The 25,606-nt window shown below is 35.6% G+C and overlaps 1 protein-coding gene across 7 annotated transcripts in view; it reads left to right on the forward strand.

Annotated features, from left to right (window-relative positions):
- LOC119556407 (cAMP-specific 3',5'-cyclic phosphodiesterase) overlaps window positions 1-25,606 on the forward strand; it is a 128,781-nt gene that overhangs the window by 13,686 nt on the left and 89,489 nt on the right. For 2 of the 7 annotated variants that reach the window (XM_037868596.1, XM_037868597.1), the window contains exons 1-2: window positions 2,503-2,619; window positions 5,180-5,385. The exons of 4 other annotated variants lie outside the window; for them this stretch is intronic. The gene's annotated coding sequence lies outside the window, so the exon portion shown is untranslated. Of the gene's footprint in view, window positions 1-2,501; window positions 2,620-5,179; window positions 5,386-25,606 lie in introns of those variants that run through there. One more of the 7 variants, XM_037868598.1, reaches the window with a different exon arrangement.

Genomic DNA, 25,606 nt, shown 5'->3' on the forward strand with positions numbered 1-25,606 from the left:
TCTTATAGATATTTTTATTGAAATCATTTTTAGTAAAGGCAAACACAAAACCCAAATTGTGCAAATAGAAATACATGTTTATGGCTTTTAAAGTGTGTTCTTGAATATTTCATGATCAAATCAAAGGTGCTTAAATGTCCGAAAAAAGGAGAAAAGGGGAAACAAATTTTGTGGAAAAATAAGTTCATTCCTAATGAGTTCTGACCAGTGTTCATTAGGGAACCGGTAACTCTGCTCTACATTTTTCCAGCCCTTTTCTCTATTTTTTCCTACATGTCCCAGATGCACCGCAGAATTGTCAGACCGTCAATAATTGAGGGCGGCAAGGGATAATGCCGGCAAATGGGCGAAATGGGGTTAAAGGTCCTTTCTCGACATGTTCAATCAATTTAACTGGCATTTTCTATCGCCATCCGCCGCTTTTACTTATGCTAACTATGAAGTGGTGGTACATATAACCTGAATATATAAATATGTATGAAATGAAAGCAATTATATCAAGGAACATGTTCATTTTTGCAGTGGCAGCAATGCAAAAAAATGCCTCGAAGAATAAATATTCCCATTTCGTTTGAAACATAACAAAGCCAATCAAATGGAGTGCGACTGCAGTCGATAAAGATGAGGGGAATCAGACAAGTTATGCATATAAATAACATATGTACTGCAATATTTAGTAAAAATATGTGGCATTTTGGATGATTGTTTGCTTTCAATGCCAACAAAGAGTTTAAACATTTTGATGTTTAACTTCAATAAGCAGATGATTTTTTCACTGCTCTTTTATCAATGTTTGTATGATATTATTACAGTTTAACAAGATCTTATAATTCTACCCAAAAACACATTTATTTCGATGGGGCTCGCACATCACTTACAAATATAGTTCGGAAAAAATGAAAAGTGGTTTTCTGTTTATGGATTTTTGCCATTAAATAAATAATGAATAATATTATTTTTTAACGTTAAATACAATCTTGCATAATCGCGCGAGTTAACTTAAGTTCATTACGAAACTTTGCCCAACTGGCCAAGTTAATTGCCATTAAACAAAGCGAAACACTTGCACAAACCGAATTGAAATGGAAATAAAAGAAATGAAAAGTACGAGAGCCAACAAAGGAGGCAAACAATTTCGAATGCTGAAACGAAATTGACTTAGAAACTTTAACTGCATAATGGAAGGTGGAAAGATGGAAAGGTGGAAAAGCGGAAAAGCGGGGTGCTGCAGGGGAAAACTGAAGGCGGAAGTGGGCCATAAGTTGTGACAAGCGAACTTTCCATTTCTGGCAGGCTTGCGAGTGTTAGTGCTCTCTGGATTCCCTGCAGTAACTGATAAATGTTTGCTAATTTCGTTAATCATACGCAGCGTTGCCCAGCTCGCCAAATGAAACAAGCCGAAGTGGGGCCCATTGTTGTCTGCCGATGTGCGTGGGGAATGTCCTACCAAGAAAAGCAGAAAGCATTTCTCCTTCATCACGAAAGTTCCCTCACAATTTGCAGTTCCAACTGCAGTTTCAGCCGTATTTCTAGCCTTTGTTTTTCGACTTTTCCGAGGAACTTTAAGGCCCAGCTGGCCAACATGTTAGCCCAGTTCATCGCCAACCAGCCGAGAACATGTTGGCTCGGTCCCGGGCTATTTGCGCCTGCACAGTGTCCCGAAAGCCACTGAAAAGTGTAAAAAAAATGATTAAAAAATTAATATTTCAGATATAAGTAATAACAAATTTAAAAAATTTATTCTATTATTATCTTTAAAAATATTGCTGAAAATGGTTTAAGCGGTAACTTGTAGAACTAGACTTCTGAACATTTTTTAAGAAAAAATTTTTGTTTTATTTATGTTTCTGTATAAAAAAAAATAATAGACACGCTTAACGTGAAAACTCTTTAATAACTTCAACTTACACATCAAATAACTTAACTTCATTGGTTGTGAAATTTTAATGTACAAATATACTTTATTTTTAAAATATTTTAACATTTAAGGAGCTTATACAATTTTTTTACCAACACAAATTCTTGTTTTGCTTAAGAAATGCCACAAATTTAGCATGTTCAATTTATTGATGAACATTTGATGGCTAAATTAAATTTGATCATTTTTAAGAAGTTTTAGAAATATATATTAAATTCAATTAAGCAATATTTTCTTATTGGTTTAATAAAATGTGGATGTTTTCATGAAATTTCGTAAGAACTACCGTTTGTTCTGGAAATACCATTTCCTACTTCCAAGTTGAAAACAAAATGTGATAGGTTCTGAACCCACTGTGGCGTTAGCCCTTCGATTTGGTTTATCTGTTTGATTGCCTTTGAACATTGCCTGCCAATTTTTGGCCACCGGATCGGTTATGTTTCCCGGCGCGCAACATGTTCGAATCGAACCACCCACCGCCGGTGGTGCGGTGGTGCGGCGGTTAGAGGGCGGTGGTTCGGGTCGCAGACGAGGCGACCACCGATTGGCAGTCGGAAGCGGCTTATCGCATCGCCCGTTGCCAGTTGCCAGTTGCCAGTTGCAAATCAGACCTCTGAGCAGCAGCAACAGCACAGCGGCAACAGCAACAGCACAGCGGCAACGGCAACATCACAACAGCAACATCAGCACGTGTGCCCCAAGTGCGTTTCCCCATTCCTAACGCAACTTTTTTTTCCAAGTGTAACTAGTGTGTGCGCACCCCAAGTACTGGGAACATATTTTTTAAAAATAAAAATAAATCACAAAAATAAATACAAAAAAAAAAAGCAAATCAAAGTGCACAACTGTTAAGTGAAGTGAAGTGATCGGCGTAGGAACTCTCGAGACCCGGTCTAAAACTAAATCAGAAAACTTGTTGCAGGGCCCCTCATAAGACCTTAAAAGGTGGTACTGGTAAATAATTAAAAAAAACGAAATACGGGGGCGTCGAGTTTGTCAAAGCCAGATCAAGAATAGCCAAATGACAAAATGCCATAAATAGCACCTATGGAAATAAAAAAATATTAATCACTTTTATAGATTGTTATCATTGGTTTTCTATAAGCGATTCGCTGATTAATCGAAGGGGCACAAGCATTGTTGGTTTAAAATAAAATAAAGTGCCAGGTGATTAATGACGCTAAATTGAGGAAAAGCTCTAAAGGCGGCTTTCCCAAGGGAGAATTCAAGATCAAAGGGTATGGAAGAGCATATATTGGGAAATGAAGTGAAGGAAAATGGAATTCAAGGATTGCTCAACATATAGATACAAAGCCTGGCCTCAAAAAATCCAGAAAAATTCAAGATCACTTTGCTTAAATACTTTATAAATTGTTTTTTGATGAATCATTATAATATGATTTAATTTTAAAGCTAAGTCTAACCTTATCTTCAAAGCACTCGTAATATTAAAATTCTTAACATGTATATAATCTTTGTCATACAATGCTGTCCCTAGCATAAAATGCAATTATCAATGCTTGCAGTGATTTTAAGTTGTCCAACCATTTATTCTTCAGATGTTTTATCTAGTAAAGTTTGCATGTAAACTTATAGAGACCTCCAGCAAAAGACAGTTCAACTTCAGCGGGTTTCTTGATCCCAATAAACTTCGAGCAAAAGTTTCGATGAGTCAAAAACAAATCATAATTGCTATAAAGCAAACAAAAGAATCAAAAAAAAGCTAGTCAAAGATTTCATATCACTTGCTATCGTCCGCAAGCAGAAACAACAATTAGCGTAATAAACGCATAAACTCTATAAAAATGTGTCGAATTTAGACCCGGATACCAGGGTGGGTGAAATCAGAAAGGGGGGTGCAAGACATAGTCACTGAGTCGAGCACTTCTGGGGGCTTCTGTTTCTGGTTTCGCTCATACTTGTATGTGTACTTTATTATTTTTGTTTTTTTTTTTTGGTTTTTATTATTTTTCACTTACTTTGCCCTCACTTAGTCAGCCAAACGAAATGCGAAATGCGGCCGTCTGTCTAAGAATTTCTGGCAGCAATCAAAATTATTAGACGTCGCCCATATAGAAAGCCCCCGATGGCAACAACAATGCCGCACAATAGGCCACGAAAATTAACACATTTTGTCGAACTTTTGTACGGCTGGGCAAAACAATTTAAAAATGTGTCTTTCTTCCCCGAGACGAAGAAACTGAGCAAACTAAATGTGGCACCTTCAATTGAACGAAGTAAGGGTCCTTCCTTTTTTGGCAGATTTTGGGTATTTTTTTCCGATGAACAATTTAAGCATAAGGATAAAGAAAAACTGGAAAAAATATTTGTTAAGATATTAAAATCTGATTTTATAAATTTCTATTTAAGTCGAAAATAGTTTAAAAAAAATATTTAAAATAAAATTGGGAATCATTTTTTTTAAATGGGACTGACATTAATGAATTTAAAAAAATAACAAAATTAAATCACCCCAATAGATCAAAAAATGTAATAACATTTCCGATGAGTTTAATTTATAAAACGAATAGTACCAAATTTGCATATGGTAGAGATTGAAATGTAGGGTAAACATTTTTGAAAAAATTCTGCCAGTTGCTAAAATTAAATTTAATGGAGGTCTTCATCCCTTAAGTCGCCAAAAGAATTTTGAAATGTAAAGTTCTATGCTAATCCAGTGAAAAAGCCTAGGTGCCCCAAGCCAAAATGAAAACCGAAAAAAACGGCAGAAACAGACAAAGGAATTCATCAAAATTGAATTGCTTGTGGGTCTGTTGTCTAAGTGCTCGTTTGAAATAATTAACGCATTCTCTGGTGCACCAAAGATGCGGAAATACAATATCTGGTCTCTGGGAACTCGGATCTTGCAGATACATTATCTTAGGACGGATGGATGGATGGATGGATGGGGGTCACATAATCATCATGTTAGCTGGGCTTAAAATTCATTTCGGTGGCAACAGTATAGCGGCATACAAGAGCCGAAAACACAGAACTTATTTATAAAACTGAGCAGTCGAGTGGATGAATATGCCGCTCCTTCTGCCCGCTCCCGTATTTTTTTTATTTTTTTTGTGTTTTGGGGCCCTGAAACGAACGGAACGTTAAAAATAAACCAAAAGCCAAACGGCGGACAAGACAAAACTGTTTTTCACCAAAAAAAAAACAGCACGCAAAAACACGAAAAGTCACAAAGGTGTAAAATATATATTGAAAATGTTGAATTTGCCTTTTGTTTGCATTGCGCGTTAATTTCCACAGCAGCAGAGATAAATACATAAAACGCCGGGAAAATTCAAGAGAAGCGGAAGAAAAAAGCTAAGGCTAAAAAGCAATTAAAACAAATTGTGCCGTAAGTCAGGTCGGTGGGCTTACAGCCCAGTCTCCCGGAAAAAACCCAAAAAAAAAATAACACAATAAACCACCGCAGGATCTACAGGAAAAACAGAACCCACCGCTCTCAAAAGGTAACCAGGAATTATTTAATTAATATTTTATACGAAAAACAATCTTGCCTCATTGCTGCATACTTTTGGTTCCCCGGAAAAAAACCCCAGATACATGTATTATACATTTATTCCCCCTTGAAACGCATATTATTTTGCAGTCGATTGAATTTGATTCGATTTGCGGTTCAAATGCTGTGCAAAAACATACAACTGTGCTCAAAATAATAGTCAAATTTTTTGGGTTTCTAAAAAATACCCTCTAGAAACAAGATATTTTAATGAAGACCAAAAATAAAATAATAAAGTATGGTTTTCTGGCAATGTGATATTACATTGTTAGCCACATATCCGCATTTATTTTGTGTACATTGTTTTCCAGATAATAAAAAAAATATTATCTTTTTCTGTTGAAGCCATATTATTTTTAACACAGCTGTATGAATGCCTGTGGGGCATTGTTTTTGGCAAGCTCCGTTGGATTTTGGCCATAATTTTCACGGAATTCAATGCGTATTTGAATACGGTTTGACTCTGTAGGGTTGCTCGTTTTGATTCACTGGAAAGGCGGCAAGTTTTATACAAAGCAAACACTAGCCCAAACTTGTTGAGCGTGCTTTTATTTATTTATTTCCTCGAGAGTAGAATGGCAAATAGTGGATGCATTTCACTGGATTAGATTCAGCTGCGAATTTTCACAGAAGCTCAGAAATTAATTGGATACTAGTCCCCAATTATTTATAATTAATTGCAGCAAATGTTATGCAATATTTGCTCGGGATTTTACATGGCCTAAAAGGGTTCCTGGAAATGTAATGGGCTGATCGAATGGATGAGTTATTGGGGTGTTAAAGAGCAGTTTGTATTACTAATGGTCAGCGTCAACCATTTGCCAGTAATTGTTGATGTCCTTAATTAATATATCCTTATAAAATGTATCACATAGCCTGTAAACTTATATGAATACATATATTTTACAAGCTCAAAAATATTTAGAGCTCAAAGAAATGGAAGCCATAAATAATAGGATAAATTCATTGAATAAATATGCGTAAATCGGTTGCTAAGTCGAGAGCAAATGATATCCAATCAATTTGTCTGAAACCTGCTATTATTTTGACCGCTTAACTTCAACCATTATTAATGGTTAATTTCATGAGTATTTATTGCCGAGTCTCAGAGAAGCAATCAAACGGCAAAGGTTGTAATAAATGTTTGTTAAATTTCCTTAATATTCGGCATCCGTAAAATTCCTTTATCTTTTACAGTTCAATTAAGCGTTTATGCCATTTACCAGTTCATCAATATTAACGCTCAACAGTCTGTGGGACTTTAATTGCAGTATATTTACTATGCTGCTCATTCGAACGGATCCACTCACACCCAAGAATGGCACTCGATGAGGGGCACTTGATCCGTGGCACAACGCAGCCACGCCCCCCGGAAAAACGCCCCTCACCGAAGGCCTATCTGGAAAATGCATCTGCAGCAATGTCTGTCATTCGATAATGAAGATGAAGAGGTCGATGGGTGCAGCACACAGTGCCTGCCAAAAATATTTCCAATCATAGGGATCTTTTTTTTGTTTTTATAAAAGTAATATATGTTTAATTTTATAAATCCAATTTTTGTTTAACTTAACAGGTGATTTCATTTTTCCTTCAGACGTTTTCCATTAAATATTTTTATCAAGAACACCAGGGGTGTTTTAAATCATAAAGATTAGTCAAGATTCTTTTGTGTTTTGTTACCACAGTAATTTATTTAATTTCTTTAGCAGCTTGCATTGCTATCCCTTAGACCTTTTCCATTAAATACTTCTATCAAGAATAAGTTAAATATACTGTGGTTAATATATTAACTTTTATTTTACTATAAGAATAAATAAATCGATGCACTTTTTGAAATATTATGTGTTTAATCCTTATTAAAATTTATCTTAAAGCTAATTAAATGTTTTCTTTTTTACTAATCTATTATTTAAGGCAGAGCTTTTAAATTTGTTGTATTCCTTAAAACATTCATTAAAAAAACGTTATTTAAAAAAGCAAGATACATTTTAGATCAAAACATTTCACGCCAAGTGTGTTTCGAATCGCTTATTTCAATATCTCACTCAATGGCGTGGCTTATTGTTAAATCCACCATTACTTTGCAGCGGCTATTTTATTCAAAATTAATCACGAAACAGAAATGCGAAATGTTTCATAATGGATCGGTGGATAGGTGGATGGATGGGGGTGGTCGCTGGCCAGTCGATAAGATAAGCCCCAAATGCGATAGAGACCCGACGACTTAAGGCCTGAAGTAGGTATTCCGGGGACAAGAGCTCTAGAAGCCCCCAAAAAAAAAACAATAAAAAGAGTATTATACAATTCACAGTAGATAACACAGAAGTTTATGCGACCGTGTGACATAGCCGGGTGTCCACTGTAGTTCGATCAAAAACTGATTGACGTATAACTATTCCCTGGCGACATGGCGACTGGGAAGTCCATTGGAATTTGTTTACCCCTTTGGAAGAAAGAACCCATAAAAATCTTGACTACTAGATCGATTAGATTTCTCGCCATATAGCTATAGATATAGATTTACCAGAGCATCAGGCGACACACTTATCAGCTTGAGTGTGCAACTTTTTGAAGGATATGAATTCGACTCGCTTAAAGAACGAATAGCCGTTCGAGCTGATTGGCAAATTAAGACAAATTTGATGCAAACCAATGTTTGCGGCGAAAGCCACAGAAGAAAATTGTCAAAAAATGAGGAAAAGGGGAAAGAAAAAGAAAAGCTATGACCCCAAATGGCAGCACATGTGTCTCCAATTTACATTTAAATGGAAAAAAATGGAAGTGTTCGATTCGTGCATTTCTTGACTTTTATGAGTCACATTTGCAAGGCAAATATACCAGCGAGCTATTCATTTATTTGCAGTTGGATGAAAATGCTTTCCAAATGAGTGGCTCAGCGAAATAAGGGACAAAATGATTGCTTGGCAACCAAAATGCTTGCTAAGATATTAATTATCCATATTTGCAATTTGATTTAGTCTATAATATTTTTTTTTACTAATTGAAAAATCTGTTTTAATAATCCTAATCTTTTTTATTGGGTATTTCATTTAAGTATTCACTCTAGCTAATTATTAACTACCAAATATCTCTCATTTTTATCTACCCACTACTCACATATTATCTGTTTTCTGACTACTGAAGAGCAACTCATTTTCTAAATTGTTTTTGTGGATATCTTTATTAAATATCCACTCTAGCTAGTCATACTTACTCATTAGCTACTCATTACCTACTTACTAACTTATATAACTTATCTGTTTTATCACTCTCTCATCATCTATACACTCATTACCCAGAAAATGTACTTCTTATGTTCTCTTTCATATTTCTTAACTCACGACATACTCATTAGCTACTCATTACCTACTCATAACTTATCTGTTATATTACTTTCACATCATCTAGACTAACTCGTTCTTAGGATATTTTGCTGTATAAAACCACTTCAGCTACTCAGATACTGCTTATGTTCTCTTTCATTTTTATTAATTCACGACTTACTCATTAGCTACTCATTTCCTACTCATAACTTATCTGTTATATCACTTTCTCATCATCTAGATACTCATTCCTGTATTCCTTCTTGGGCTATTTTGCTGATGAGACACTCTCCATTTCGATGGTTCATTTGCACCCATTCCCATGCGGCACGAACTTCAAATGATTGAAATGTAATTGACAGCCCCCCTAAGTAGCACCCCCTTTCTCCACTTTCTCCCCAGTTTTACATTGAAACACACACACAGGAACACACAAGTCGCAGCTGTTGATGCAAGGTTAATCATGTGCTTCGATTTATCGACAGCATTTCTATTTGTACTTTTGCCACAAAATATTTACACAATTGACAGCTGCTTCTGTTCAGTGCCCATTTTCCACCCCCTTTCTCCGCATTTCTCCGCTTTTCCCCTTGATTTCGTCGTGTGTGTGTGTGTGTTGGTGAGGCTGCTTTATGTGCCCCTCGTAGCAAATGAATTATCTAAGCTTATTGTCACATAATCTTTGTCAACTTGACTGGGGCGACTTAAAATACCCTCCACAGAGTGCTAAGCTTTTATTCCTGGGTTTATGGACCCTGGGAACCCGATTTGGGGTTACATTTTAATAGGGTTTTTCGGGGCAGAGGAAGATGCTTAATTTAAATTAATGAACAACTTAACTCAGAAAACCTAATTTATAGATATTAAGATATATACTGCCTTAAAAATTCAAATAAATGGTACAGATAAAAATGAGAAGAGGGAGTTCATTTAAGAAAATTATAAAGAAATATTTTTATTGTTTGGAGTTTAAAAAGAGTATTCTTGTACCTTAAAGAAACTTTCCAACCACGCTCTGTGTGTAAGTTTAGTTGTGCGTATACGTAATATTTCAATTTGCACTTATTTCCGAGCTCGCCTTGGCTTTAACGCCCCTTTCTCCCTGGCCCTTAATTTATCTGAGATTATCAAAAATACCAGGGGAATTTCATTATATCTCCGCATTTCTGTACACATTATATTCGCCAGACCACAGAACTCACACGGCAAAGGCCCTGTCTACTAACCTCAAATCAGTTGAAAAGTTTTGTAATTAAATAGCAATATGAATGCGTTGATAAGAGCCACTTGGCTACAAGTTCAATCAATCATTGACATTTATTTTCCATGTTCTTTTTATTTCTCTTTACCTTTTTTTTTTTGTTTTTCCGTTGGCCAAGACAACAGGCTGTGTGCCATATTGATTATAGCACCGTTATCGATTGTGGGAAATTTGCATGGAAAATCAAGGACAAATCGAAGTTGACAACTGTCGGACATCGTTTCCGTTTTGACCCTGGCTAATGGTGAAAATTAACGCCCGCAATTTGTGTCAACTGGGGAATTTTCCGATTTAGCAAGGAAATTGTAGCAGCATGATGGATGGTTTTGGCAATGTCAAATACCGAAATACAATTACCAAATCCGAAAGTCATGGTGTTAAGGGAAATAATCCATTTGGACTTTGTAAGCTACATAAAAATATGTTCAATCTTTGGCAAGAAATTATGAAATATAACTTGTCGAAACCAATTGAATTTCGAAATATCACTGTTCTTGATTAGCTTTATTTCTATAATTACGCTTTTTTCCATTTTGTTGACCTCTTGCAGACATTAACATTCACATAAACATCCATAAACAATTAAGTCTTTCATCTTTTGAGTTTAACCAAACATAAACAGTCATTAATGAAAAATTCTTGCCACCGTTTATGGACCATTTATATTTAAAAATAACTTTTCGTTTGCCTTGAACAAAAAAATCAAATAAAACAATAAAATAAATAATTGAAATCAGGAATAATTTGTTCAATAAATATCTTGAATGTGCATAAAAGAGATTTTCCACAAAAAGTGGCCATCCATCAAATGATTATCGAGTGTTTTCCACTTTGATTGCTAGCTGACATTGCGCATACGACCTGTTATCTGCTCGAATTAACGAAATAATTGAATTCGATTGTTTGATTTCCCAGCTGCTATTCAACGACGACTTTTACACCCAACACTCGGTATCTTCACCATCGATTTCTTAACGTGAATTTTTTTGATTTTTTTACCCCTCCCCCGCACACACCCCCCCCTTCTCGGCGATTCGCTTTGCACTTGAGCCATCGATTTTCGATTTTCCAGCTGCTGGGCCTCAGTTTTCCTCGCCCCCATTCGGCTCTCCATTTTTGTATTTTCCCATTTTTTGGGTCGCGCAAAAAAATAGGAGAGCGAAAAGTGGGGATTGCAGGTTATGTCACGAGACTTTGGCCCGATTTAAAAAAATAACAACGGAAAATGCGGCGTAAATTGAAAAAATATTGCATTTCCTTATTGAACACGCAAAAAAAATAAGGCAAAGCTGTTTTATGAAACATGTCATATTTTACCCCAATTAATAACTGTTTAATATAAATAGCAAACTATATTAAATGCCATTTAAATTGATGTTGAAATCATGGAATTTAATATCTATTTAGAAGCATACAAATTATATCATATATTAAAAAATACTTTTTTCATTAACAACAATAATGAATTACTGTTCAGCGCGTTCTGTTTATTTAATTTGCATACACATTTTTTCTATTTGGTTTTTAATCAATTTTTGAGGCAACCAGGTGTAGAAAGGCATTGCGACACACATGTTAATTAAAGTGAATTTTGGAATTTTCTTTCGGACTTGAATTTTTTTGGCTTTTAGGCACCGAAGACCGACCGGATTCTAATCAAAGGGTCTTCGATAATGGACTCTTTCTGTTTCTGGGCGGTTGAATTGGATAGTCAGATGGTCTAATCATGGCGTTGGGGAGGAAATCGGACCAAAAATTGTGCAGTTGTCGGTCGAAATTAATAATCAATCCTGGGAGCTTGTAAATGGGCCACAGCTGTCGCACTGGGAAACGCACACTTGACCAATTGTGCTCTGATTTTGTGGCCAAAACAATTTGCATTCGTGCAGCGCCATTCGCAACCAAAATTAAATCCAAGTATAGCCTCAGAATTTCAGGGTTTCCCCACCCTTAAAATTCCCTTGCATCACAAAATCCATATGATGCATTTGCCCAACCGAAAATCTAATGATGATGGCAATATGGCAATAATACGCATAACTATGGTCAGAAATTCTGATAAACTCACCACAATTCCAATAATGTATTCAGAGGAATCGAGTTAACAAGGTTTCTACTTAAAGCTAGCTGTCTTTGGGGATATTTTCAGAGTTTTACTATAATTTTTTTGTTTAATTAGTATTTATGTGAGCTGAAAAACAATATTCAAAGGATGCCCTTCAATAGGGACATCACTTCAAGTGTTTGCCAGCCTGTTTAAACTGTTAACTGTTAACTGATATTATTCAAAACAAACCATTTAAGTGGCTTGTTCTATTTAATTATTACAATATAAGTACATTGTTTTCGATTTATTTTGTTTTGCAAAAAAGGTCTGGGCTAAAAATCTTTAAAAGTATTTTAATGGCATCCCCTGTTTTGCATAAACTTTTGCCCCAAATTTTCAACTGACAGGAAAAAAGCCAATTTTCCCCTTTGCCCATTTTAAATTCCCTTTGTTTTCTGGACAAATTTAGTCAACCTTCCCCATTTTTCTCTGCCAGGTGGATTTTGATATGGCTTTCACTTAACCTACAAGGTATATTTCCTGCTACCTGTTGGGTATGAATTTTGAACGAGGTTTTGATTAGCTCTCGACATACATAAGCCCGAGCCTGTAGTAGAATGCCAAAAGTTATATCCTCCCACAGACTGTGGGCCAACTTTGCTTATGGTCAGCCACACTGGATATATGCGAATATATATATGAATAAATATATATGTTTATGCCATGCATATTGCAAAGTTGAACAAAGTTGGGATAATAATTAATTAGGTTGAAGTTGGTCGGTTGAAACTTTATCCTGTGGAAAAAAGAAGCCAGCAATGGCAAATAAAATAAATATTTTTTGCGTTTAAAAGAAGTCTCAACAAATTGCCAACAGAATAATAATGCTCTATTAAAAGTACAGAATTTATAGCATTTAGACTGGTCAAATATTAGGGCAAATAAGTAACAGATATTAATATTTTATGAAATTAACCAACAAAGCAATTATTTTACCCTGCAAAATACTTTAAAAATTTGTGATGGGGCAAGAAAATATTTTAAGAAATCATCGAGAGGCAAACAGAATATGGTGTTCTGTGAAATAACATGGTGTTCAGAGTGTGGCGACAAGAAAAACAAATGGAATCCAAAGCCAAACTGGAAATGAATTATAGAAGAGATAATGCCGCACGAAAGCTAATCCAGTAAGAGTTATCGCCCCCAGCTTTTCGGCCCATATGCGATAGCCAGTGGATGTGCATGTTATTACTATCATTATGAGTACTATGAGTATTTTCCGCGTTGTTCCTTTTTTTCTTGGGCTGCTCTCCAAATAAACTGATAAGCAGATAAGAGCTGTAAAAAACGAAAAGCAGCGACTGCGAAAGAAGCAACGAACACAAATAACTTGTTAACATGACTTTGATTGTGATTTATAGGACACACACCATAAACTTATCGCAGCTAGACCGCAAAAAAAGAAAAAAACTAAATAAAATAAATAGAAAGACTCAAATAATTGTAAACTAATCGGAAACGTGTGAGCATTGACAATTGCCTATGGTTCTTTTTGAGATATTTGGGGATTAAAATTTCAAGTATACTTAAGTTTATGGAAAGACAATTTTATAAATGAAAATTCAGGGATAGAATTGAAGAAATTTCAGTATAGGATATTCCTGAATGTTTTTTTTACAAAACTATAATTCCCTTGGGGCTTTTAAGGACTTAACGTTTCACTATCTAAGATTATTTCACCTTTAAAAATAATTTTGCATGTTACACTATGAATTGTAAGCCGATTTATGTTCATTAAAAATCAAATTCGAAGCAGTTGTTAATAAACTTTTCCTCAATATTTTCAACTAACTGTATATATACTAATGAAAATATGAAAAATAATCCTCTTGCTGCTTCTAAGGATTCAGCAGTATAATTAAGATTATATAAGAGAATAGAAACGTTTCTCGCTTGGAAAACAATTTAATAGCACAACGCCACAAAGCCGTCCAAAATCCTTATTTATCCTTTCAATCAATCGATGAGGCGAATCCTTTCCACTGGCCACGCCCACACAGGACCTGTGAAGTGGTGGGCGTAAGTCTCGACTTTTGTGATGCAAATAATTGCCAAGTTTTAGCCGCAAACAAGCATCCCGAGTCCTAAAAATGCAACAAAGTCGAGTGCATCTTTCCAACCTTAATTGAATTAAGGGAAAGTTTTGCATTATCGGGTGGCAGAAGCTTGGAGAAAGCAGGGAAAAGCGGTGGAAAGTGGCAAATGGAAAATGGAAAAGTTGCCGGTGGCAACAAAATTACACGATGGCCACGTAATTAAGTCAGCCACTGACCAGCTCCAACAGACTTGTCAACTCTTTTGTGGCGTCCATAACTGGATTCACAACGTAAAATTAACTGATTATAGTTCTAAAGCACATTAAACAATTCTGGTTAATTATTTCGGTGGTGGTAATGCCATAACCTAAACCGAATATGCTTAAAATATCAGCGACTTGCAGAAATTTTTGTAAAACTGAGTGGAAACAAATTCAGGAAAACGCTTTTAATTTTATTTAAATATATTTAAATATATTTTTAAAAACAATATTAATTTTAAATTGAATATAATCTCCATTTTACATAAACTCGCTACTATTAATGTGGATGCAGCGGTATATTAAGCATATTCTAGTTTGTTGCCTTCTATTCTCAAATAAAATATACATTGTTGCAAAATTGGTATTTTGCGACAGACAGCAGGTGACAAGCAAATAAATTGCTTAGCACACTTTTGGGCAGCGACACTTTTGCAACAATTTAATGTATTCTGACATTGTTACTGAAAGGCGACTAAACATTAAGTACGCTTAATACTGAAGCAATTACTGCTTTTAGTACTTCAAAGAAAAGGAAATATATTTTTTCACAAAGATATATGGCCTATTAAAACCATTTAAGAAGCAGACATTGCAAAATGAAAATCTAGGCCTCATGTCTTGAATTTTTACTTCATAAAAATCGTTGTAAAAAATAATAATGTAGTATGTTAATTTTCAGATAATGGTTAATACGCCGTCATTAATCACTTAACCCATTAATGGTTCCTTAAGAAGATAAAATAATTATTTTCATTTTATAAATAGGATAAAAATTACGAGAAAGGCCTTCAATATAAGCCGATAATTACATACAAATGTAAAAAAATAAGCTTTTAATTTTATTAACTAAAAATCAATGAAAAAGATAAATTAGATATTTACTATGTTAATTTTCCGATTAGATTTTCTACCGATACTAAATACTGAACAAAATTAATGGTTTGTAAATATTAAAATAAGACATATTTTTTTACACAAACAATATAAGGTTTAACTAAGAACAAGTCAGGTTTCTAGAGCCTAAGATTACATATAAATGTAGAAATCAGGCCTTTAATTTTTATTTCCTAAAAGTCGTTGAAAAATTAATATTTAAAATTAAGTGTCTTAATTTTCGAAAGCATTTTCCTTGCCGTCTGTAAGAATTGCCACATGGTTACGTGCTAGAATGAAAAGCCGATTATGAGCAGGAGCTTTGGTCTCGAGCAATTTACCGGCGTTCAATTGCAGACAGCTGGTGGTAAGGTGGGTGGTGCAGTGGGTGGTGCAGTGGGTGGTGCGCTATGTGGTGCAGTGGGTGGTGTGGTGGGTGGTGCCTCGACCGCACGTCGACAACTCCACTCAGCTGGAGTGGCTTCGCTTAGCGTGGCTTTTGGTCCTGCTTACGTGTCAATCGAAAACGAAAGGCAGTTGCGGGTTAAAAGGGGGTCGAAAGTGCCCCATTGTCCCGCTGGCCTTTTGCATGTTACGTTATGATTGCATTGCCACCAGCCACCAGCCACCCACCGCCCATTGCCACGCCCCTCCGCCCCCATGGGGCAACTATAATTTTTGAAGGGGCGAGAAAAGTTGAACAGGGAACTCCAATCAAATTCGATAATCGTCTTTTATTGGCCCAACTAGTAAATTCGTTTTCATTTCTGAGGGTGGCATAATCAGCAGGTCTTCAAATTCCCCTATTATTTTATGTTTTTAGGGCAGCACTAAGAACTCAATTGGTCTGTGATTCAGTTGTTGCCAAATTGGGGAAATCGCATGAAAAGAAAGGTAGATTCGTTACTCATACAATTTAAATATTATTCTAAGTATAGGTGTAGTCTTAGCAAGATGGAGTTATTTGTATAAATTAAAGGTTTAACCAACAAATGGCATTTTATCATATGTATGTACAAATTTCTATAACATATTATAATGTCTATATTTAATTTAAAAAATTGTAGTAATAACACAAATTCTTTACTTCAAATTTTATTAAATAGTATTTTAGTTTTTCGGACAAACATTTTTTGTGTTAACTTAATATTAATATTAAAAAAAAAATTAAAAGCATATTTTGTAAAAAGGATTTAATCATATGTACGCTAAAAAACCGAGTTGGTTACAAAAGAAACTGAAATTTCCATTTTACAATTTTTGTCTCAAAATATATTTTAGTTTTTTTCTCGAAATATTTTTGGTGTTAACTTAATTATAATATTAATATGAAATGAAATTCCAGTTTCTTCGTTTTTCCATTTTAAAATAAATGTAATGCAAGCAACTCATTTAAGCTATTTAGTCTCAAATAGCTTTTAGCCATCTTTAAAACATTCAACACGGCTAGACTTAATGTTTTTAACCCAGCAAAAACTCAAATAAGTTGCGCAAATGCTGTTTGCCACTCTGGGCGCCTTTCTTCTATGATAAATGAACTCCATTTGCAACTACTCGAAAACAAAACTTTCGCCAGCCGCAAATTACTTTTAGTTTTCCCTGATTCTAATGCCAAAGAGCAAGGGCTGTTAAAGAATGCATTTGCTGGATTTGGTTCTCTATTTTCTTTCGAAAGCCGAAATAAAAGTTCCGAGTAAGTGTAATTGCATTGGATTCACCTCATCGATCATGTCTGGGAAAATGCAGCCAGCAAAGGTGGAAATGGGGAAAATGGACGCGTGTCAATTTGATTTAATAATGAATGGCACTTGCAAGCAGCTTCGCAAAGAGGTCGACAACTTTTCCCTGCCTAGACTCATCCGATTTTCCTATTTCCCATTGCCATTCTGCTCATTGGCTCATCGCCACTTGTTGTTTATTTGTGCAGCCTTTATGCCTTTTCTTTCCACATTTTATTGGCCTTTCTCTCATCAAGTATACGCATCGTGGGGCTCCCAAGTCTTTCATCATTTTTATTCGGCTTACTTTTTAAGAGAGCGGAATCCCCCGAGTCTTCCTTATTTTATTTTTGGCTACCCGCAGCGTATTCAAACATTTATCAATTCTTGCGGGAGGCCCAGTCATAAATTACCTTTAAAGTGGAAAATCTTTTGGTTTTTTTTCTATATTGAATGCTGTAATACTCTATTTTGTCGTTTACTCTTGCTGTTTGCTCACATTTCCGATAAGTGGTGTGTTTTTAAATTACCCAGGGATGTACTATTTTTTTTACATGATTAATGGCGTGTGTGTAACCCGTGGAAAAGCTGGATTTTCTGGATTTTTCTTACGCAGCTGCGACGACATAATGAGCCCTGTCATTAACTTGTTTTATGTCGCCTAATCAACTTTCTTTTTGCCCGACCAGTGCGAAAGTTTGGCCGCCACCGTGGTTTTTGCGACCTTGGCAAGTGGTTAGGCAAACAAATTAACCGGGCATAAACGAAAAGCTGAGGAAAAGTGGGGAACATCTGGGTGAAAAGCGCCCTACTTGTGCACGAAAGCGTTTCCATTTGTGACGCAAATTTCGGCAATTAAAGGTACACGAAATGGTTGTGCAAATAATTAATGTGTGGTTTATAATTTCCAGAAATTTACGACTGTGATAGATATCCATTTTATTATCTTGAAAACGGCTTATAAAATATTTGTTGGTTTTTTTTGGCAATTATAAATCAATACTAGAAGAGAAAATTGTATATATTTTAATGGGCTTTGCAAGTGATTTAATACTGGTTTTTAATTGGAACACAGCTAGGTTTCACACATATGTGATTGATTACTTAAACAATTAAATAACATTTTCATTTCAGTAATACCAAAAAATAGTCTGAAACTACAAGAAAAACGAAAAAAGTTATGTGAACGAATAAATAAACTTTTCCATCTGTTTAAATAACTCTATTGTTTTGGGAATAGCTGTTTGTTTAAAAAAAGCCAATCGAAATTGGTTTTATACTCGACCACAAGCTGTGCTTACATGCTGTTTTCTGGCCACCTAGAAATCGCAAACAAAGCAGCCACCAATATTCAGATTTATCATCAAACGGGGCGTACTGTGCGTATGAGTGATATTTGAAGTACATGCTCGAGGGTGCTTCTCTTCACTTCGCAAGGGGATGTCCTTGCCTGGGGCGCTTTAAGTGTCCACTTCCTAGCTGGGATCACTAAGCTCCTCGAATGCGATGCGATGTCCTTGCTGAATGTTGCCCGAAGTTTCTGAGTCTCAGAGTCCTCTGGGTTTCTGAGTGTCTGGGATTCTGAGCTTCCGAGTTTCTCAGTTGCCTCTGAGCTTCCGCGTTTCCACTGGAGCCATTAACGTTGATGCGCTTAATGCCAACGCACACATGGCCACATCCTCGCACAGATACTCACACACACACACACACGCACACTGGGGCACGCGACAATCCTTTGGCCGCATTATATTTATGTGTGTGCTTATTATCCTTATCGCATGCTCGGCAAGGAGCGAGTGAGATAGCGAGAGTTAGAGTGAGAGCGAGACTAACAGTGTGTGCGGAGCGAGTGCCTGGCAAATGTCAAGCGTCGCCCATGAAGCTACACTCTAAAAATTCACAAATACCAGAAGAACTAGGATATAATTAATTAAGTCCAGGTTAGCATAAGGATATAAATTCCTTTCGATTTATCAGCCCAAAAATTAATTCAAATATTTGTTTGCCCAATAGGAAATAAGTTTTATTTAACCCAGCATTTATTTTATTTATCATATCAAAATGTAAGATGAATAAATTTCAAATAAAATCAAATATAACACTATGGATATAAATACCTTTTGGTTTATCGGCCAAAAAAGTACTTGGAATATTTGTTTGCCCTATAAGAAATAGGTTAAATACTATCCCGCATGTATTATATTTATATCCATTTAAATCCCTTCAATCTTAAAACATTTCCTCAGAAAAAGATTTTGTTACAAAAATAATTTTTAACTTTGAGAAAACAAATCATTACACTTAATAATAAAATAATCTTGAATTGGATGCATTTTTCCTGGATTCTTAAAAGAAATAATTTTTTACTTTACAAATTGTCATAATCAATTACAACAACCTGTAAGAAACTTTTGTTTTATTTCTTATTTTTTAAAATAATCTTAAATGATACATATGTTCTTATAATAATATTCAGAAAAAAGAAAAAAGTCTTATTTTGAGAAAATAAGAGCACAGCTTTATAAAAAGTTGAAAACTTAAATCAATCCACCTAATAATAAAATAATCTAAAATTCCTTGTAATTTTTCTTGGATATTTTTTCTTGATGATCATAATCAATACATTTCTAGAAACGTCAAAATCATTTTCATTTCATTTTGATCGGGGAAATGTGTAATGGTAATTATCATATACCTTGTTCATAACATTATATTTTTCAAAGTGGTAATGTCATTCCTTGGCTCTTAATGCCTATATTTTTGGGGATTTCAATTGGTAATATTTTTAGTTTTGGTGTATTCCATGATTAGCCTTTTGCCGTCAGCATCCGCAACGGCAGCGATTGACAGAAAGTCGACAGTTTCGATGGCTGTCACTCGATGGTCCTTCGTCCTATGTCCTTTCTGTTTGTCAGTCTCCCTTTGTTCCAGATTTTGCCATTCTACCACTGACCTTCCCCGTTTTTCCCTCCAGTTGCTTGTAGTTTATGCAAAATATTTGGTCTCCGCCCCATTGTCTCCCACTGTGTTGCCATGTTGACAACTTAATACCAGAGCAACAAACAAAAAAAAAAAATTACAAAAAACCAAATAAAAATACACATGCCATGGACGGCAAATCCTTGTCAAAGGAACTAAGGGGGGGCGTGGAAAATGCCATTGAATGCACTGCCCGTTTGAAAATATTTTGGAGCAACAATTTTGCATGGCAAATGGTGGTTTGGCTGGTTTTCATAAAAACCAAATGAAAATAAGTTTATAAAAACATAAATTGTACAATCAGAAAGAGTTTGTAAAACTAGTTTTTGCCAAAAAAAGGACTTCTGGAAACCACAAGATGAGTAATCCCAAATAACAAGCTACTCTATTTCCGATTTTTATCCCGAACAAAACTCTTCCAACAAGAGGAGCAAACATAAGAGCTCGGGGCTCTATGGCTGCCATCGCATTCTTGCAGCTAATCAAGTTTTACACGCTTTTCCAGGGCTCAAGGGTGGGCGGGGTTTTGTTGGTTTTCCGCGCAACTGGAAATTGTTGACAAGAATTCTTTGATGGCTGCAGGTTACGGTTACCGCCACGGCAAGATGGGCAAAAAAGCGACCCAGCATCCAGATGACAGGGTTCGAAATTAAAAAAAAATATATATATACGCTCGACCCGGGGGTTGTTGTGTGATTTTCAGTGGAAAACTGTTGGAGAAAATGTTCATAAAAGGCAATATGAAATATTGCACAGGTCACTTTCAACTGCAATGAAAAGTACTTTCAACACTTTTTTCGAAACCACTTCTTCCATAGGTAGCCATGATATCTAAAATAACTAACTTGACCGATCGCTTTGAAATTTATAGGATACTTTTTTATTTGTATACCCAAAAAATACAAAAACAATTTCACGAGACATTTTTCTTGTAATCCTTTTTTTGTGCTTCTGGCTTACCAAAATCCTTTGTAATTTCAGCTCATGTTGGCACTATAATGCGAGTTTTCATTGTTGTGTCTAAAAAAGAAAAAAAGAAAACTAAAATGCGTTGCCACAAACATTTTTGTGACATTATTCATATGGATTTATGAATTCGGGGCATATATATTTTATTTTATACTCCACCTGAGGGTATTTTGGCCTCTTCCCTTTGCCGTTTTCCACTTCCGTTTAGCTTTCATATTGATTTGTAGGGGAAATTGCTCCAAATAAACTGTGATGGCGGTATTAATATATATAGGATGAACAAGATGCTTCTGCAATTCCGTCAACAGGTTGTCTACTAACTTAGCCGCCAGCATGTTTGGCTTACATAGAACCTTTGTAAGTTGGCAAAATGATGGTGGCTAAGCTAAATACACCCACAGTGAGAAAAGAACTTTAGGTTTTCTTGGTATAACAAATATTTCAATAAGAATTGTTAGATTTGGATATTTCTAAATACCGAATTATTTTGCCCAGAACATACAGTATATCACTATTTTGGGCTTACAAATATTTAGCCTCTGTGAAAATTCTAGGAAATTTTCGCCTCACAATATTTGACAAATTCTTAGCCATTAGCTGACAACATTTTCTTTATGGCGAATATATGCATATTCCCCTTGACACCTGTCGTTCATATTTTCCCTGAGCCATTAAGCCGGTTGTAAACTCTTCATATTTCCTTATGATATCAGCAAAGGCCAGGAAAATTCTTTATGTTTGCTTTTCTTGCGTTTTTCCGGGCACACAATAACTTTTTTAATGAACATCGTTAACAATAACGAGCACAAATCAGTTTTCATATTGTCGAATGGCCCCCGGGCTTTCCACCTGTTTTCCCTGGACCCCATTTTCCATTTCCATTTTCTAAACCAACAACCCCCTCACCCCCTTTTAATGGGTCCGTTAGTTGACCCTCGAGCATGTGTGTGTGTGTGAATTTAATTTGCCTTCTAATTTGTATGAATATTTTGTTAGCGTATTTTTTGGGAGTGCTTGTGTGCTCTCTCGTGGGCTTTTCCATCCGCCCGCTTTTCCTTCAACCCTTGCCACTTCCCTCAACAAAGCTCGAACAGCTTCCGCTTCCGCTTTTCCCTGCATATTTTCTTACCTCCTGCGGGGCGGGAAAGTTTGGTGTACAAGTGTTGCCAGCTCGCTGAGCACTCGAGCAACAACAACTGCGGGCACACTGGCAAAAAAATGTAGTTGCAAATTTAAATAAATTTATTTTAAGCATAAATTACATTATCTCCATTTTTTTTTAAATATTTCCCAAAAATAAACATATTAATGAATTATTACAAAATGTTTTTTTCGTTTAAACTTATAAAAAGATGTTAAATATATAAACACAGAACTAAAAAAGATGTTGTTTTAAATTTAAATGGCATAACCTTTGTTTTTATATTTTCCAACTGAATAAATAAATGTCAAAAGGTATTCTGCTTTTTAAAGCCCCCAAACTTATTTGGAAATCCGTAATCCGTAGAAATATCCATAATTTTTAGATATTATTTAAAATCAATTTAAAAATAGATTCTACAACATTTCATAAACTTGTCGACCGTTTATGTTACATCTAGATTTAAGTTCAGTTATTTTGACACGATGCTTTGACACGATGCTGAGAAAGTGCTTCCGACGTGGAGGAAATAATTAAATGTGGCAGAAAACACTTCATAATTTAATTAGAGCTGGCAGCCTCGTCCTCATTTTCCAACCTGCGATGCAGATTGAGAAACAGGTGGAAAAAATGAGAAAAAAAAACCTGAAGAGATACAGGAGCAAAGTCAAAGGATGGACTATTAATTGGCGACGTCATTGGGGCCTGAGGCCATATTTCTATGATTCCAATAAAGCGGACTAGTGCACCAACTCATAAGACTCATCTTTTAGAACACGGTTTAATCAAGGAAAAAAATGGACAATTAATAATTCCAATAAACACAAATCCCACTCACGTTCAAGTGAAGCACGCACAGCGCATAAAGAGAAAACAAAGAAAACCGGAGACAAGACAAAGAGCCATTCCCTCAAGGGTTAATGGGGGCGGTCGGGAAATGGGGGCGTGACCAAAGTGCAAATGAAAATTCCGCTCACTGACATAGAAACTAAAACAGAAGACGGCGAAAGGCAACAGAAGACCAGACAGCACAAGAATATGAAATGTTGTCAGAGAGAAGAAGAGGGTTAAAAAAGAAAATCAGAGACGAGGAAAATGGAAAAGCGGATTAAAGTGGAGGAAAATCTAAGGCAAAGTGGGTGAACAAATGGAGAAAAATAAAGAAAATATGACACCCCACGCAAAAAAAAATCAATGCAAAAGATTCACAAAGGTAAATACTAAAAACAAAGTCAAATCCAGATTTTCAACATAAAAGAATTACACGCCAGTTTGAGAAAAACCGATACCACTAGAGTCGATGTTCACAGGCCAATCAAACGGAAGTAAACAAACAATCTTTTATGGGAAGAATTTAAAATGGAGTTGGGGAAGGTGAATTTTCAACACATCTTTGTATGAGCAAGTTTCATTCATTCCACAATCGTTTCATGTCGCTTTCATAATTATAATTGCTCAATTTTCCGGTCGGTAAGTTTGCTTCGATTTTTTTCTAAGGATTTCTTAGGGGGGGGGGGGATTTTCCCAGCTGTCAATAAAATACTTTTAAAGACATTTCAGCTTGTAACAATTTAAGTTTTATATTTAGTTTATTTGTGAATCTCCATTATCAGGGTTTAAAGCCATTTATATAAGATATTTTTCTGAAATACTGAAGTCATAAAATTATCATTATCTTATATTTTTTGTTAAACAAAACTGACTTTAGAACAAAAATTAATTGCCAACATTACACAAAAAAGGAGGTTTAAAAATTTAAAAATTTTTAGAAGGTGAAACCATTCTGTGATTTATATTCTAGCAAGAAGTTCAAGAATCTAAGCAACTCCAAACAATAATCTAGCATTTTTTAGATGCCTACTTTCTAGATGGGCTATCAACAAAGGTGCCTATTTACAAGGAAACAGTATCAGTTGCGCAAGTTCCACTGGGGTCATAAGCCAAGTGCTTCAAGTGAAACAAAGTGCACACAATTGCGACCGAAGTGGAAAACCGACAAGAGCAAACTTTCCCTCACCTTTCACCTTTTCCCGTGGCAGCGTTTTTCCGTCTCGCTCTTTGTCTTCGCCATTCGCTTTCATCTTGCCCGACCGCTTGTCATTCGTCTTTCTTCTTTTTTTTTTTTGCCCAGTGGAGCATATGGGAAATGGGAAAACACCGCCTATCACCTGCGCATTTTCCAGCAGCAGCATTGTTCACTTTTTTCGTCATTTCATATTTATATTTGCTTTACTCCTTGTTATTCATTGAATTATTATGTAATTGCCTCCAAAGAGGCAGCAGGAAAATCCCGGGGAGGCCTGGGAAATGTATCAAATCGCCTTAAAAAGGTGTATGTGTGTGAGCTTGAAGTGCCTATAAATATTTTTATAGCAGAAACTGGAAAAATGAGCAAAGCCAAGGGCAGACACCCACCTGTCCATTCTCCCAGTCAACCAGCCGCCTGATAAGGGCACCACAGGTCGCACTCGCTAAAAAAAGCCAACCCTATTTATGGGATGCTATAAACATTGCCAATGGGAATACTTACATCTGTCAGATAGTGTGAAACATGCGAAAATAAAGTTTAAAAAGCCATATTATTACACAGCGCACTTTTCAGTGTATGTAAAATCTATGTAGGATGTAACATAAAATGTTTAGAAATTCTTTAAATAATTAATCAAAAGTTGTTGGTCATTCACTAAATAATATTCTAAAGGTTTTCAAATTTTTTTGAATTTCCTAAGGATGTTTATTTAATTTCTAGAGGATGGTATGCTAAAAAAAAAATTAAAATAGTTTTATTTGTATCAACATTATTCCACAGCGCATTTGATTTGTAGATTTTTTTTACGGAATATAAATACATTTGAAATAGTTAATTAGGAATTTTACAAATGTTCATAGATATTTTTTAATTGTTTGCATATTCTAGGAGATTTTAAATTGCTTATTCCCCAAATAAATGTTATTATTGGAAAAGATTTTCCTGTGACTTGTAGTAATACCATATTATATTTTTAAAATCCAAAATTGTGAAGTTTTTACCCTTTTCTAGTGCTTACTGTACCTTGTCCAAAGGAACAATTTGCCACAATGGCTTGGTACTCACCCCTTTTTATTTTCGACCGCTCGGTCCCACTTTCAAGGCAAATGTTTGAAATGCGTTGCCTGGAAATGTTTGCACTGCACGTGTGTGAGTGTGTGGCGAGTGTATGTCATAGATACTAGATACCCCCCTTAGATATACCTCTTTTGTGGGAAAGATCAACACACGCCGCCGGCGAACTTGAACCGCCCGACTCCTCTTTAAAGCTCTTGTTCAGGGCTGAAAATTCCCCCATCGATTTTGCATTTCTCTCGACATTTTCCAAACTCACACCGTTTGCCGGAAAAACTCACATTTTTTTTTTGGGTCAGCTTTTGTGATTTCAGCGTTATTCTTATTCGCCAGCTTTTCTCAATTGTTAACCTCCTTGCCCCGAAAAATGTTGCATGCCATGTTGTGACCTCACCTCT

This window comes from Drosophila subpulchrella, chromosome X, assembly GCF_014743375.2.
Source record: "Drosophila subpulchrella strain 33 F10 #4 breed RU33 chromosome X, RU_Dsub_v1.1 Primary Assembly, whole genome shotgun sequence".
Classification (NCBI taxonomy): Eukaryota; Metazoa; Arthropoda; class Insecta; order Diptera; family Drosophilidae; genus Drosophila; species Drosophila subpulchrella.